Below are 12942 nucleotides of genomic sequence, written 5' to 3'. Positions count from 1 at the left end.
TTGTTGTGAAGCCATTATATTAGATCTATATGACATGGAAGCTTGTTTCCACCACAGGATAAAAATATATAAATAAATAAAAATGTGACTGCAACTATTTCTCACAATTCAGTTTTTTCCCCACATATAGTTCTCAGTTTATATTTCACAATTCTGGCTATTTTTGTTTTCAGAAAAAAAATTTCAACATGCAGAATTTCAAGAAAAATAGTCAGAATTGTGTGATAAAAAGTTGCAGTTACCTTTTTTATTAATTAATGGAAACTAATAGTCAGAATTGCAAGATGTAAACTCAGAAAAAAGACATAAATGCGAAAAAAAGGAAGAGAATATTCATTTATAAATATAGGCATACTATTTATGATACATGGTGTATTACATAACATTAAAGCACTTTACCTTATTCTAAAGTGTTACCATGTTATCTTTAAAAATTATCTTTCTTTTACATTATGATCTTTACATTATGAACATTATGAAGTTTGTTTACTCGTTCACTCAACCGCGAAAGACTCCAGACAGATGCTACTGTATGCTGCTTCTTTCCTTTTCTGCGTAGAACTAACATATCATAAAGCGTGATAAAAATGCTACATTGTCTATCTTGGCTTTTCCCCAAAATCTCACTGCATAATGTGAACAATTCAGAAAAATTTTAATCACACAGTGTGCACCAGGCTTAAAGGTTTCCTCTGTCATCCCCGTTGGGCTTCAGATATCCCATAATGTGCTACAGCTGTTTGGTGAAGCAGCCTGTAATGACACGAGGTGGCTCGTTTCTGGTGTTAATGACGCTCATTCTGCTGTTTACATGGTTCTGGCCCATTACCTCAAGAGATTCCTCAGATCGGCATTATTATTGTGCAGAAAAGCAACAATGACCTTTGAGATTTTCTTCCAGAGAAGCCACCGAAAAAAGTTCATGTGACCGAATAAACAGGGAAGCCTCAGTGTAATTATTACAATCACCTTCAGTCAGACTCATAATGAAGTATGACTAATTAGCTCCCAGACAGAGTTTGAAGCGCCGTCTGTATTTGACACACTGACTCTGTCGAACATCACGACTGCTCTGCTACAGCTCTTCATCTGCGCTATATAATTGCTGAGGGATAAAGGGATAAAACTGTATAAAGTTAACGGGGTGGTTTTCTAGCAACACTTTTAAAGCATTTTTTAATGAAGTACACAGATTACACTAGGTTTCCTCAACCAAAATAAGTCGCACTTTAGTTTTACGTGACAATTTTCCACCTTCTACATTACTTTCATAGGTAGAACTACTGTACCTTTAAGACATGCAAATGACTTCTGATGACTGCAACCTCCATATATGTACAGTTGTTCATCAGAACAGACCAAATCTCTGAAAATGTCACGTTTAATATAACGTGTTACTTGCTGTTTGTGAAATTTACTAGCAGTTTCTGAGTGAAAATTGTTTCAAAGCAAATCATACAACTCTTTTTCAGTGATAATGACCTCATGGTTGTGACGTCCAATGAGCTTTCAGTGAGGGCGGAGCTTCCCATAAACAATGCTGCAAAAAGTAGAAACAAATTGATTGGAAAAAGTAGTGTCGCTCATTATTTGTCGCTGGTTAGGACCAGTGTTGGGGGTAACGCATTACAAGTAACGCGAGTTATGTAATCAGATTACTTTTTTCAAGTAACTAGTGAAGTAACGCATTACTTTTTTAATTTACAAGAAAATATCTGAGTTACTTTTTCAAAACAGTAACGACAGTTACTTTGTATTCCCATTTATTGACTGACAAGTCTCCTGTTGAAGTTGTAAGATTATTGGAGTATGTTTTACAAGAAAATGCTATTTCACTAATTAAAAAATGTTATGTTTAATTCAATGTGTTACTTGCCACTTTTTGTAATAATTTATAAAATTTACTATCAATTTCTGAGCCCAAACTGTTTCTACACCAATTTTTTTTCAGTGTAGTAGACTGAACGATTTTATTTTAAAGGGGTCATACGACATTGCTAAAAAGAACATTATGTTGTGTATTTGGTGTAATGAAATGCATTTATGCGGTTTAAGGTTCAAAAAACACATTATTTTCCACATACTGTACATTATTGTTGCACCTCTATGCCCCGCCTTTCTGAAACGTGTTGATTTTTACAAAGCTCATCGTTCTGAAAAGCGCTGTGTACGCTGATTGGCCAGCTATCCAGTGCGTCGTGATTGGCTGAATACCTCAAGCATGTGACAGAAATGTTTCGCCCCTTAACATACTGTGATGCCATCTCCCGGCACGACGAGACAAAACCAATAAAACCCATTACAAACGAGGCATTTGTTGCATCCAGTGGGGACATAATTACTGATTATAATGACTTATACTGTGTTTTTACGCGTTGCGTTGCGTATCTCGCGGTGTAAAAATAAAACCATGTCTGCATTTGTGATCGGAGAAAAAACAAACAACAAGCGCTACTCTACACTGCTCAAAACTCACGTTTGAATCATCAGTGGCAAATTCTTTAAATATAAAAAATTTACTTACCCCCAACACGGACTCACAGCACCCCCAACCGAAAGCATCTTCCCGCGCCCTTGCTCTGCTTCGTCCAAAGTGAAAGCCGATCCAGCGATCCACAGCGCGAAGTTGTTGTATTTCCTCAGCGACCAGCACGGATCAGCTCCAGGCGTGACGAAGCGGATATCGTCCTCTTTTGGAAGACCAAACAAAGTAGTTTCGCTTTCACAACGAAACACACAGCGCCTTCACGACATGGCGGCGGCAGCAACAACAATACTACAGCGAGAATAAAAGTTACGCCTTTTTTCTTTGCGTGAACATTTGGGCGGTGTTATGAAAATCTTCCCACACAGTGACATAGACATGTGGGGGGCGTGTTTAAACGAGGTGTTTTAGGAGGGAGTGGACAAGTCTTAACTTTTATAAAGAATGTCTCTTTGGATTTGAGACTTTAGTCTTTGCAACTTTACAGATCTTCTTTATGCACCAAGAAAGCTTGTAACACTCCAAAGAGAAAGGAAAAATTTAAATCGCGTCATATGACCCCTTTAAATAAGCAAGAACAGCTTTATTTCTATTTAGTTCGAAAGTGTATTATGCCATTTAAAAATGACAAAACTTGTTTCTAATAGCAAAAATGGCCCAAAGACACCAGAATGGTTATGTAAGTACATCTAATGTTTAAATGCTTTGAAATCAAACGTGTTATTATTTGACGCTCATGTCGTTTGGATATTCAGAGTAGATTTTGCACTGGGGATGTGTAATGTGTGAGGTCATACTGAGGTTGTTATGGATTATATCACCGGCGGTTTATGGGGCTTTTTGCACTTTTAGGTCACTATTAATATTCAAAAGGGCATTTTTTAAAAATATTAATTTATGAAATGACTGTCGTGAACAGATGTCGGGGATTTTAACCTGCGACGAGTTACTCTATTTAATTAACATTGAGTTGGAAAATTGCTCTTGAACCGTGAGCTCAGTGGTGATTAATGGAGGGTGATTTTTTCCAGATGGAGGATTTAGTTGAGACATAGATCAGTCTGAGAGGTGGTTTCTAATGTAACTCTGAATCAGTCGTACTCAGCAGATACTCACACTGTAATGTTAGCACAGTAGAGCACAGTAGAGCACAGTTTGACATGAGTTAATAGAGCGTTACAGGAGGCTGCTTAAGCTCATAGCTCCTGGATGCCTTCCGGTGCTCCTCCACATCAAATCAATGCACACACACACAGTGAAATACAAAACGGAAAACTGTTTATAAATTAAACAATACTAATCTCAGTTGTAAATATGTCTTTAAGATACATATAAAATCTGCTTATATTTGGCATCGACATTTCTCTTATTAGATATATTGATTGAAAAGTCTGACTCATTGCAATGCATTCTGCAACTTCTTACAAATACTATCTAGAAAGCTAGATACTTATGTATACTCCACAATTGAATATATTTTACACAATATTTACTCAAAAACACAGGGGGAGAAACTTATTTTAGTGTCATTGGGATATTATTATAGTTTTTATTAATATTTTGAATTAGTTTTTTGAATTTAGGTTTTTATATTTTACGTTTTAATTAGAATTTTAGTTAAAGCCATTTTCAGCCACGGCATTTTCCACGAAAACGTCTTCATCTACACGAATCGTGCAACTTAATATTCAAAGGCTGCATCTAAAATTCACCTGACTCCAAAATCTGAGCAGACAATTACACTTCTAGAGGCCAATAATCTCAAAATGTATAAAAATGAATCGGCACGACTAGCATCACTGCCGCAAAGCTCATGCAACTCAATCAAAATGAGGTAGTTCATAAAACAGGTTAACAGCCTTCATGTCAAGAGTGAGTCTGCCATGTCTAAAAATCCTATCTATACAGGTGGCTCACTAGGATTTGGAAGAGCGTCTGTCTTTGCTCAGGCTGTTAATGAGCTGAATTCAATCACCTCTTTCTGATTGCAGGGGGCTGGAGGTGAGACAGGAAGACGTGGGACAGCATTTCTTATTCGTACGAGAAACTCCACAACCATTTCATTACCAAAGCACTTCAAAAGCAATCAGCTCTGATGGCAGAGATTTCAAAGGTGCGTTCACCCAAGGATACGCTGGCTTCTAGAGAGCTTCATGCAAAACGCCATCAAAACACCAGCCGAAAAACAAAAATACCTGAAAAACAAAAGAAGAGCTGAAGACGAGGGCTCATTGAATGGGTCAGGACAGACACAGCATTAAAATATACATTATTTTACTCTTATAATACAATGTGTTTTTGAGTAAGACAATATATTCTTATTTAATTAACATTGAGTTGGAAAATTGCTCTTGAACCGTGAGCTCAGCGGTGATTAATGGAGGGTGATTTTTTCCAGATGGAGGGTTTAGTTGAGACATAGATCAGTCTGAGAGGTGGTTTCTAATGTAACTCTGAATCAGTCGTACTCAGCAGATACTCACGCTGTAATGTTAGCACAGTAGAGCACAGTAGAGCACAGTTTGACGTGAGTTAATAGAGCGTTACAGGAGGCTGCTTAAGCTCATTGCTCCTGGATGCCTTCCGGTGCTCCTCCACATCAAATCAATGCACACACACGCAGTGAAATACAAAACGGAAAACTGTTTATAAATTAATAATACTAATCTCAGTTGTAAATATGTCTTTAAGATACATATAAAATCTGCTTATATTTGGCATCGACATTTCTCTTATTAGATATATTGATTGAAAAGTCTGACTCATTGCAATGCATTCTGCAACTTCTTACAAATACTATCTAGAAAGCTAGATACTTATGTATACTCCACAATTGAATATATTTTACACAATATTTACTCAAAAACACAGGGGGAGAAACTTATTTTAGTGTCATTGGGATATTATTATAGTTTTTATTAATATTTTGAATTAGTTTTTTGAATTTAGGTTTTTATATTTTACGTTTTAATTAGAATTTTAGTTAAAGCCATTTTCAGCCACGGCATTTTCCACGAAAACGTCTTCATCTACACGAATCGTGCAACTTAATATTCAAAGGCTGCATCTAAAATTCACCTGACTCCAAAATCTGAGCAGACAATTACACTTCTAGAGGCCAATAATCTCAAAATGTATAAAAATGAATCGGCACGACTAGCATCACTGCCGCAAAGCTCATGCAACTCAATCAAAATGAGGTAGTTCATAAAACAGGTTAACAGCCTTCATGTCAAGAGTGAGTCTGCCATGTCTAAAAATCCTATCTATACAGGTGGCTCACTAGGATTTGGAAGAGCGTCTGTCTTTGCTCAGGCTGTTAATGAGCTGAATTCAATCACCTCTTTCTGATTGCAGGGGGCTGGAGGTGAGACAGGAAGACGTGGGACAGCATTTCTTATTCGTACGAGAAACTCCACAACCATTTCATTACCAAAGCACTTCAAAAGCAATCAGCTCTGATGGCAGAGATTTCAAAGGTGCGTTCACCCAAGGATACGCTGGCTTCTAGAGAGCTTCATGCAAAACGCCATCAAAACACCAGCCGAAAAACAAAAATACCTGAAAAACAAAAGAAGAGCTGAAGACGAGGGCTCATTGAATGGGTCAGGACAGACACAGCATTAAAATATACATTATTTTACTCTTATAATACAATGTGTTTTTGAGTAAGACAATATATTCTTTAGAAATTTAGGTTGGGGCTTGATTTTGTCCAATGGGAATTGATTGGATGGTGAAAATCTGCAAGGAATGAGGCTGAATTTGCTGCTATGAGCCAAACAGTAACGTCAATTCAGGTGGCAAAACAATTTATTACATTTTAATAAAAGATTCCGACATGTATTCAAAAATTAAATAGGGTCAATTTAGATTTCATGTTGATTTGAACTATTCCCAAAGCTTTGATAATCAGTCCCTCATTTATTTGTTTACTCATTTGTTTCTTTTAGTCATTAAATGACTGATTATGTTGAATTTGTCTGTCTCTTTCTCACTCTCTCATTAGACCGAAATCCCATATTAATTCAGACAGAGAAAATGGAGTGGGGAAATTGTTTTAATCACCAAGGTAATTAAAATAATACAGTTCAAAAAGTAAGAGAGAGAGAAGAAGAGATGACAAGATTGTGTTCATAGATTGTCTTGTTTTTATGATTTTCATGAGTGCATTAGTATAAATATTGTGCATTAGTAGTGAAATGTAATTGTGCCAATCATTAAGGTAGTTTAAGTGGGTGTTTGCCTCATAATGCGTAACATCTAAAAATAATTTCCCTAATAAGTACTTCATGAGTACGTTTGCCTTGTTTTTCAGTTAAACACACACACACACACACACACACACACACACACACAGACACAGACACACACACACACACACACACAAAATCAATATGTGAATTATATACTGTATATATATATATAAAAAATTAAATAGTATATAAAATATATATTATGCATAATATTAAAATTTAATTCGTAAAAAATATCCATTTAATTAAACATTTAATGAATAATACAATACATTTTAATATTTAATTCATATATTAATAATGATATTTTATATATTAATATTTAATTGCATTAAGATACGAAGAAACATTTTTTAAAGCATCAATCTAGCAAAACATAGTGATGTTTAATCTTAAAACAAGAAGAAAAAAAAACTATAGATACAGTATATTGGCTACAGTTGAGTCTTAAAGGAACAGTTCTCCCAAAATGAATTATTTTATAGTGCACAAGTCATAGAAATCTCTTTTATGATAAGTTTATGGTACTTCTTCATCCTTTTGAAACTCAAAAGCGGCAGTCTACATTTACTGCACTGCATGGAATTTTTTTTTTAATCAATTTCTCTATAGGTGTTCCACAGTTAACAAATAAAATAAAATAATAAAATAATAATTTTTACTTCAACTTTTCCTTTAATATTTTATGCAGTTTTTCTTCTCGTATTTAAATGTTTGTTATTATATGGATATTTTCCCCGAAAGCAAGCTGAAGATACTGGTTAAGAAAATGCTTTTAGAGTGCATCATTTAATGACTCATCCTTGTTGAACTCCATAAATCCCTTTTCGACTACACACAATGTCCTCTGTCTCCTTTAAAAGCTTTTATTGTGACTGCTGTCATTGTCCTCTCCGGCGTGAATAACAGCAGTCCTCTGTTCGCACGCCTCTGGATCAGAGAATCGGCCATTCATACACACCGTTCTCACCCCAATTTAGCTGCAAATTAAATGTCAGAGTCTGGTACGGAATTCTGATCAGGAAATACTCAGATGAGAGCAATTTGTCTTTGATAAAAGGCGGCGAACAGACTTTTCCTTATTCATTAAACGCGTTAAATGAACAAATGTACGAGAGATGGATTCAGGGGTTTGACGGTTATCAACCCAAAGCAACACCATCCAGAACAATCAGATCTGCTGTGAGGAGAGCACAGAACATTGAACATGACACAGATGGATCTGGGAACACACACACACACACACACACAAAATCAATATGTGAATTATATACTGTATATATATATATAAAAAATTAAATAGTATATAAAATATATATTATGCATAATATTAAAATTTAATTCGTAAAAAATATCCATTTAATTAAACATTTAATGAATAATACAATACATTTTAATATTTAATTCATATATTAATAATGATATTTTATATATTAATATTTAATTGCATTAAGATACGAAGAAACATTTTTTAAAGCATCAATCTAGCAAAACATAGTGATGTTTAATCTTAAAACAAGAAGAAAAAAAAACTATAGATACAGTATATTGGCTACAGTTGAGTCTTAAAGGAACAGTTCTCCCAAAATGAATTATTTTATAGTGCACAAGTCATAGAAATCTCTTTTATGATAAGTTTATGGTACTTCTTCATCCTTTTGAAACTCAAAAGCGGCAGTCTACATTTACTGCACTGCATGGAATTTTTTTTTTAATCAATTTCTCTATAGGTGTTCCACAGTTAACAAATAAAATAAAATAATAAAATAATAATTTTTACTTCAACTTTTCCTTTAATATTTTATGCAGTTTTTCTTCTCGTATTTAAATGTTTGTTATTATATGGATATTTTCCCCGAAAGCAAGCTGAAGATACTGGTTAAGAAAATGCTTTTAGAGTGCATCATTTAATGACTCATCCTTGTTGAACTCCATAAATCCCTTTTCGACTACACACAATGTCCTCTGTCTCCTTTAAAAGCTTTTATTGTGACTGCTGTCATTGTCCTCTCCGGCGTGAATAACAGCAGTCCTCTGTTCGCACGCCTCTGGATCAGAGAATCGGCCATTCATACACACCGTTCTCACCCCAATTTAGCTGCAAATTAAATGTCAGAGTCTGGTACGGAATTCTGATCAGGAAATACTCAGATGAGAGCAATTTGTCTTTGATAAAAGGCGGCGAACAGACTTTTCCTTATTCATTAAACGCGTTAAATGAACAAATGTACGAGAGATGGATTCAGGGGTTTGACGGTTATCAACCCAAAGCAACACCATCCAGAACAATCAGATCTGCTGTGAGGAGAGCACAGAACATTGAACATGACACAGATGGATCTGGGAATATAAGGTCATGCTCTCTCCGCGTCGCTCTGTCTGTCTTTTTCGCTCTTTCGCACGTGATAATCCATCCTGATCTTCATGTGGGGTTGGAGGCAGAGCTGAAAGCGATGGCCCGAAGCACATCACAGGCACATCTCGGTTCCTGTACTGTACGTACCAGAACACACATATTCTCCTTTATAGTCGTATGATGGATTCCTAACAGGCTTCTGAACCAAAGCGCCACAGGCGGAAGGTCACAAGTAAGATATTGTTGGCTGGGAAGTACCTTAACCATCTTCAACAATGAGTTCCTGGAAAAATCCACTTCATGTTCCCCTGGGAAGCCACTTTTCATTGCCAAAAGAAAGATTAGTCTTCCTCTATGAAGCTGCCAGAGGCTGCAAGGCATGCTTTCTGTGGAGTGCTGATGTCCACCTGGAGCTTCTTCAGTTCATCAAGAGCAAGGACTTCTGCATGAACAGATCCTCTGGGTATAAATGAAATCCTCAACCATCTTTGCTGAATGTGCGCAAAACAGACAATGAAAACATATGAGAGCCGGACTATGGATTTTCATGGCTTCGAAATTCACCTACACAATACACAATACACACAATACTCATTTATTTTGCCACTTTTTTGGTAGAAAAGAAGAGAAATGGGATCAGGGAACAGCACAAGATCAATTCAAACTTCTGTTGGCCATATGTGTGCCAAGGCTCAGTGTGTTGGATCTGAAAATCAAACAATAACTGAGAGAGACGTACTACTATATGGTGGCTATGGTCCTGCCATTAGGACACGGTTCCAGCAGAAAAGCTTTAAACAAAAGAAACAGGCAAAAACAGTCTAGAGGTATTATGCAAATCACCAAATTACTGCTGAATTCAATTTGCATGCAACAATTCCCAAACTAGTGGAAAATTTCGCTCCACCACCGTAATCCAAGTACCTGATACGGCATTTTAAAATTCGGAAAGTGAGCTCGATTGCATATACCGGTTATAACGCTCTTCACCATCATTACTGATGCCATGACTAGAATGACAATGATTTAAGTAATGAAAATACATTTATTTAATTAATTAAATTTAATTAAAATAAAATAAGTAGTCAAATTAAAAATACAAAACAGAAAAATTACTTAAAAAATTACAAAAAATAAAAATAAAACATGAAATATTAAAAGAGTAAATAATTAAAAATGAAACAAAATAAGTAGAAATTTTTAAATAAAATGGAAAAATAAACGTAAAATTACTTTATAAAAAGTAAAAAAAATACAAATTAAATACAAATATATCAATTATGTTACAGTTTTTTATATATATAAAAAGTAAATTAAAATTAAACAAAATAAGTAGTCAAATTATTAACAAAAAACAAAAATGTCAATTTATCACATAACATAATTAAATTAATTTAATTTAAATAATTAAACTAAAATAAGTAGTCAAATTAAAAATAATAAAACTGGAAAATTACTTTTAAGTGTTAAAAATAAAAATAAAACATTAAATATTAAATTAGTAAATAATTAAAACTGAAAAATAAACTAAAAAAATACTTGAAATACTGAAGAAATTTTAAATTGAATACAAATATATAAATTATGTTACAGTTTGTAATATATTAAAAATGTAAATTCAAATTAAACAAAATAAGTAGACAAATTACAAACATAAAAACAAAAATGTTAATAAAAAAAAAAAAGAAAATAAATATTCAAGTAAATTATTACATAAAAATATACTAAGTAGTCAAATTACAAACATAAAAGCAAAAATGTTAATAAAAAAAAAAAAGAAAATAAATATTCAAGTAAATTATTACATAAAAATATACTAAGTAGTCAAATTACAAACATAAAAAACAAAAAAGTTCATTAAAAAGTAAAATATATAAATATTAAATTAAATAATAATACATAAAAATTAAACAAAATAAGTAGACAAATTACAAACATAAAAACCAAAAATTTTAATTTATATAAAAACAATATTAAAGTAAATGATTAAATAAAAAAATACTAAATAAGTAGTCAAATTACAAACATAAAAACCAAAAAAGTTAATAAAAAAAGGTAAAAATATATAAATATTAAATTAAATAATAATACATAAAAATAAAATAAAACAAAACAAGCAGCCAAATTACAAAAAAAAAAGAAAAATAAGAAAGTATTTTAGTAAGTATTAAAAATGATTAGTATTAAATCTTAAAGTATTAAAAATATAACATTGAAAATTATATAAAAAAATTATAAGTGCATTTAAAGCCTGGTTACTGCATTGTAGGTGATTAGTGAATGCTGAAATAATACTGTGAATTTGCTGTGAAAGAATCGATGAACAGATGCCTTAGTGCATAATGAGTCTTTGCAGCACCATTAGCACCAACTAACTTCCCCCAAAGTCATCAAACTCCCAGCACCAAAAACTCTGCTGAGCTTGCAACAAAAGCAGGAAACGAGATGCCAGAGTATCAGCATATGTCACAATCTGTCTCAGAGAAGTGAGACCTGTCTTACCTTCAGATCAATCACTAATACAGTCCCAAAGAATCTGGACGTATCAAGATTTCACTCTGACCGTGAGCTAATATTTCATAAACGAATTAACTTCCCAGCGGAAGACGTGATTAGACATAGTATCTATTCTAAGAGGACAGGAAACGCTTCTGTTTCTGATCACATGACACCGGCCACAGTAATCGGTCAGTGTTCAATCGAAAAAAGATATTTTCCATGATGTGCAGCATAAGTATATCCTTATCTGAAATATGATATGCTACGAAAACATCAGGTTTTGGGCTTCAACGATGAATACTGATAACTTACGGCTATTGATCGAGGGATAAACAAGGCTCATTAATGTTCAAACCTCCACGCAGGCCAGCTAAAATACCTAAAAAAGCATTTCTGTCATGCGTGAATGTTTCTTTAATTCCCTCTGGACCTTTTTTAGTTTCATATCTGGAGGGAAGAGAAGTGGAAACTGCTATTCCACCCATGACGCCTAATCACATTTCTCTCTTATTAGTTTCCAAGCGCACCGAGAGAAATTAAGGCTGAAGTGGCCGAATCTAATAAATATTGATGTTCATTACGGTCTCTCTCTACCTGTCTCTCTCTCTCTCTCTCTCTCTCTCTCTCGTCTCTCTCCCGTTCGCTTCTCTAGATGTATCAGCTGTACCCACAATGCCCCTCCCTTCCCACTCTTTAAAGGATCCGCCTGTCCTGTGGAAACAGAAGAGGCAGAGAAACTGGCTGGTATCCGAACATACCAGCATTTCTCTGGAGCCACGCCGACTAAATATAGACATTGCATGCTTTGATGTCTGAAATATTAACGGATCTCTCATGCAAACACACTCCAAAAAAATCAAAGCTGCTTCGTTTGATGCCAAACCAATGTGCACCTGTCCAAAAGCACAAACTGAGAGAAGCTTTACGGGAAAAGAACCTCCAAAAGAGTGATTAAAAACACCCCTTACCGGATGTTTAATGACAGTCGGATGCGGCGTCCGAATGTGTGTCCGTATCCACAGATGCAGAATTATATCCAGAATGCTGATGCACTCCTGACTCACAAAACACAAGCTTGATGAAGAGCTTGCAGACGCATCCGTGATCCACCTGCTTCCAACACGCATGAACACACAAGACACACACTCGAGCAGAGGGCGTACCTACAGTCAGCCGACGGAGATTTCAAATCTACAGAGCAACTAGTGGTGCAGGATAATTTCATGCAGGAAAACCTCATTTAGTCAGGCTGTGTTTTCCTTTAGAGAATCAGATCAGTGGGATTTTACACCACAATCAATTACAGAAAAAAATACATCCTAATATTCAAGTATAATTTTAGCAAT

At 34.6% G+C, this 12942-nt stretch overlaps 1 protein-coding gene across 1 annotated transcript in view; it reads right to left on the bottom strand.

The window, feature by feature from the left end:
- Positions 1-12741, bottom strand: part of LOC107562294 (leucine-rich repeat and immunoglobulin-like domain-containing nogo receptor-interacting protein 1) — an 89177-nt gene extending 76436 nt beyond the window's left edge. Inside the window, exon 1 of the mRNA XM_016246922.1 lies at positions 12565-12741. The gene's annotated coding sequence lies outside the window, so the exon portion shown is untranslated. The remainder of the gene's footprint in view (positions 1-12564) is intronic.
- Positions 12742-12942: the final 201 nt, after the last annotated feature.

Source organism: Sinocyclocheilus grahami, unplaced genomic scaffold, assembly GCF_001515645.1.
Source record: "Sinocyclocheilus grahami isolate Dianchi unplaced genomic scaffold, SAMN03320097.WGS_v1.1 scaffold816.1, whole genome shotgun sequence".
NCBI classification, from domain to species: Eukaryota; Metazoa; Chordata; class Actinopteri; order Cypriniformes; family Cyprinidae; genus Sinocyclocheilus; species Sinocyclocheilus grahami.
This window is presented reverse-complemented; position numbering and strand designations above follow the sequence as displayed.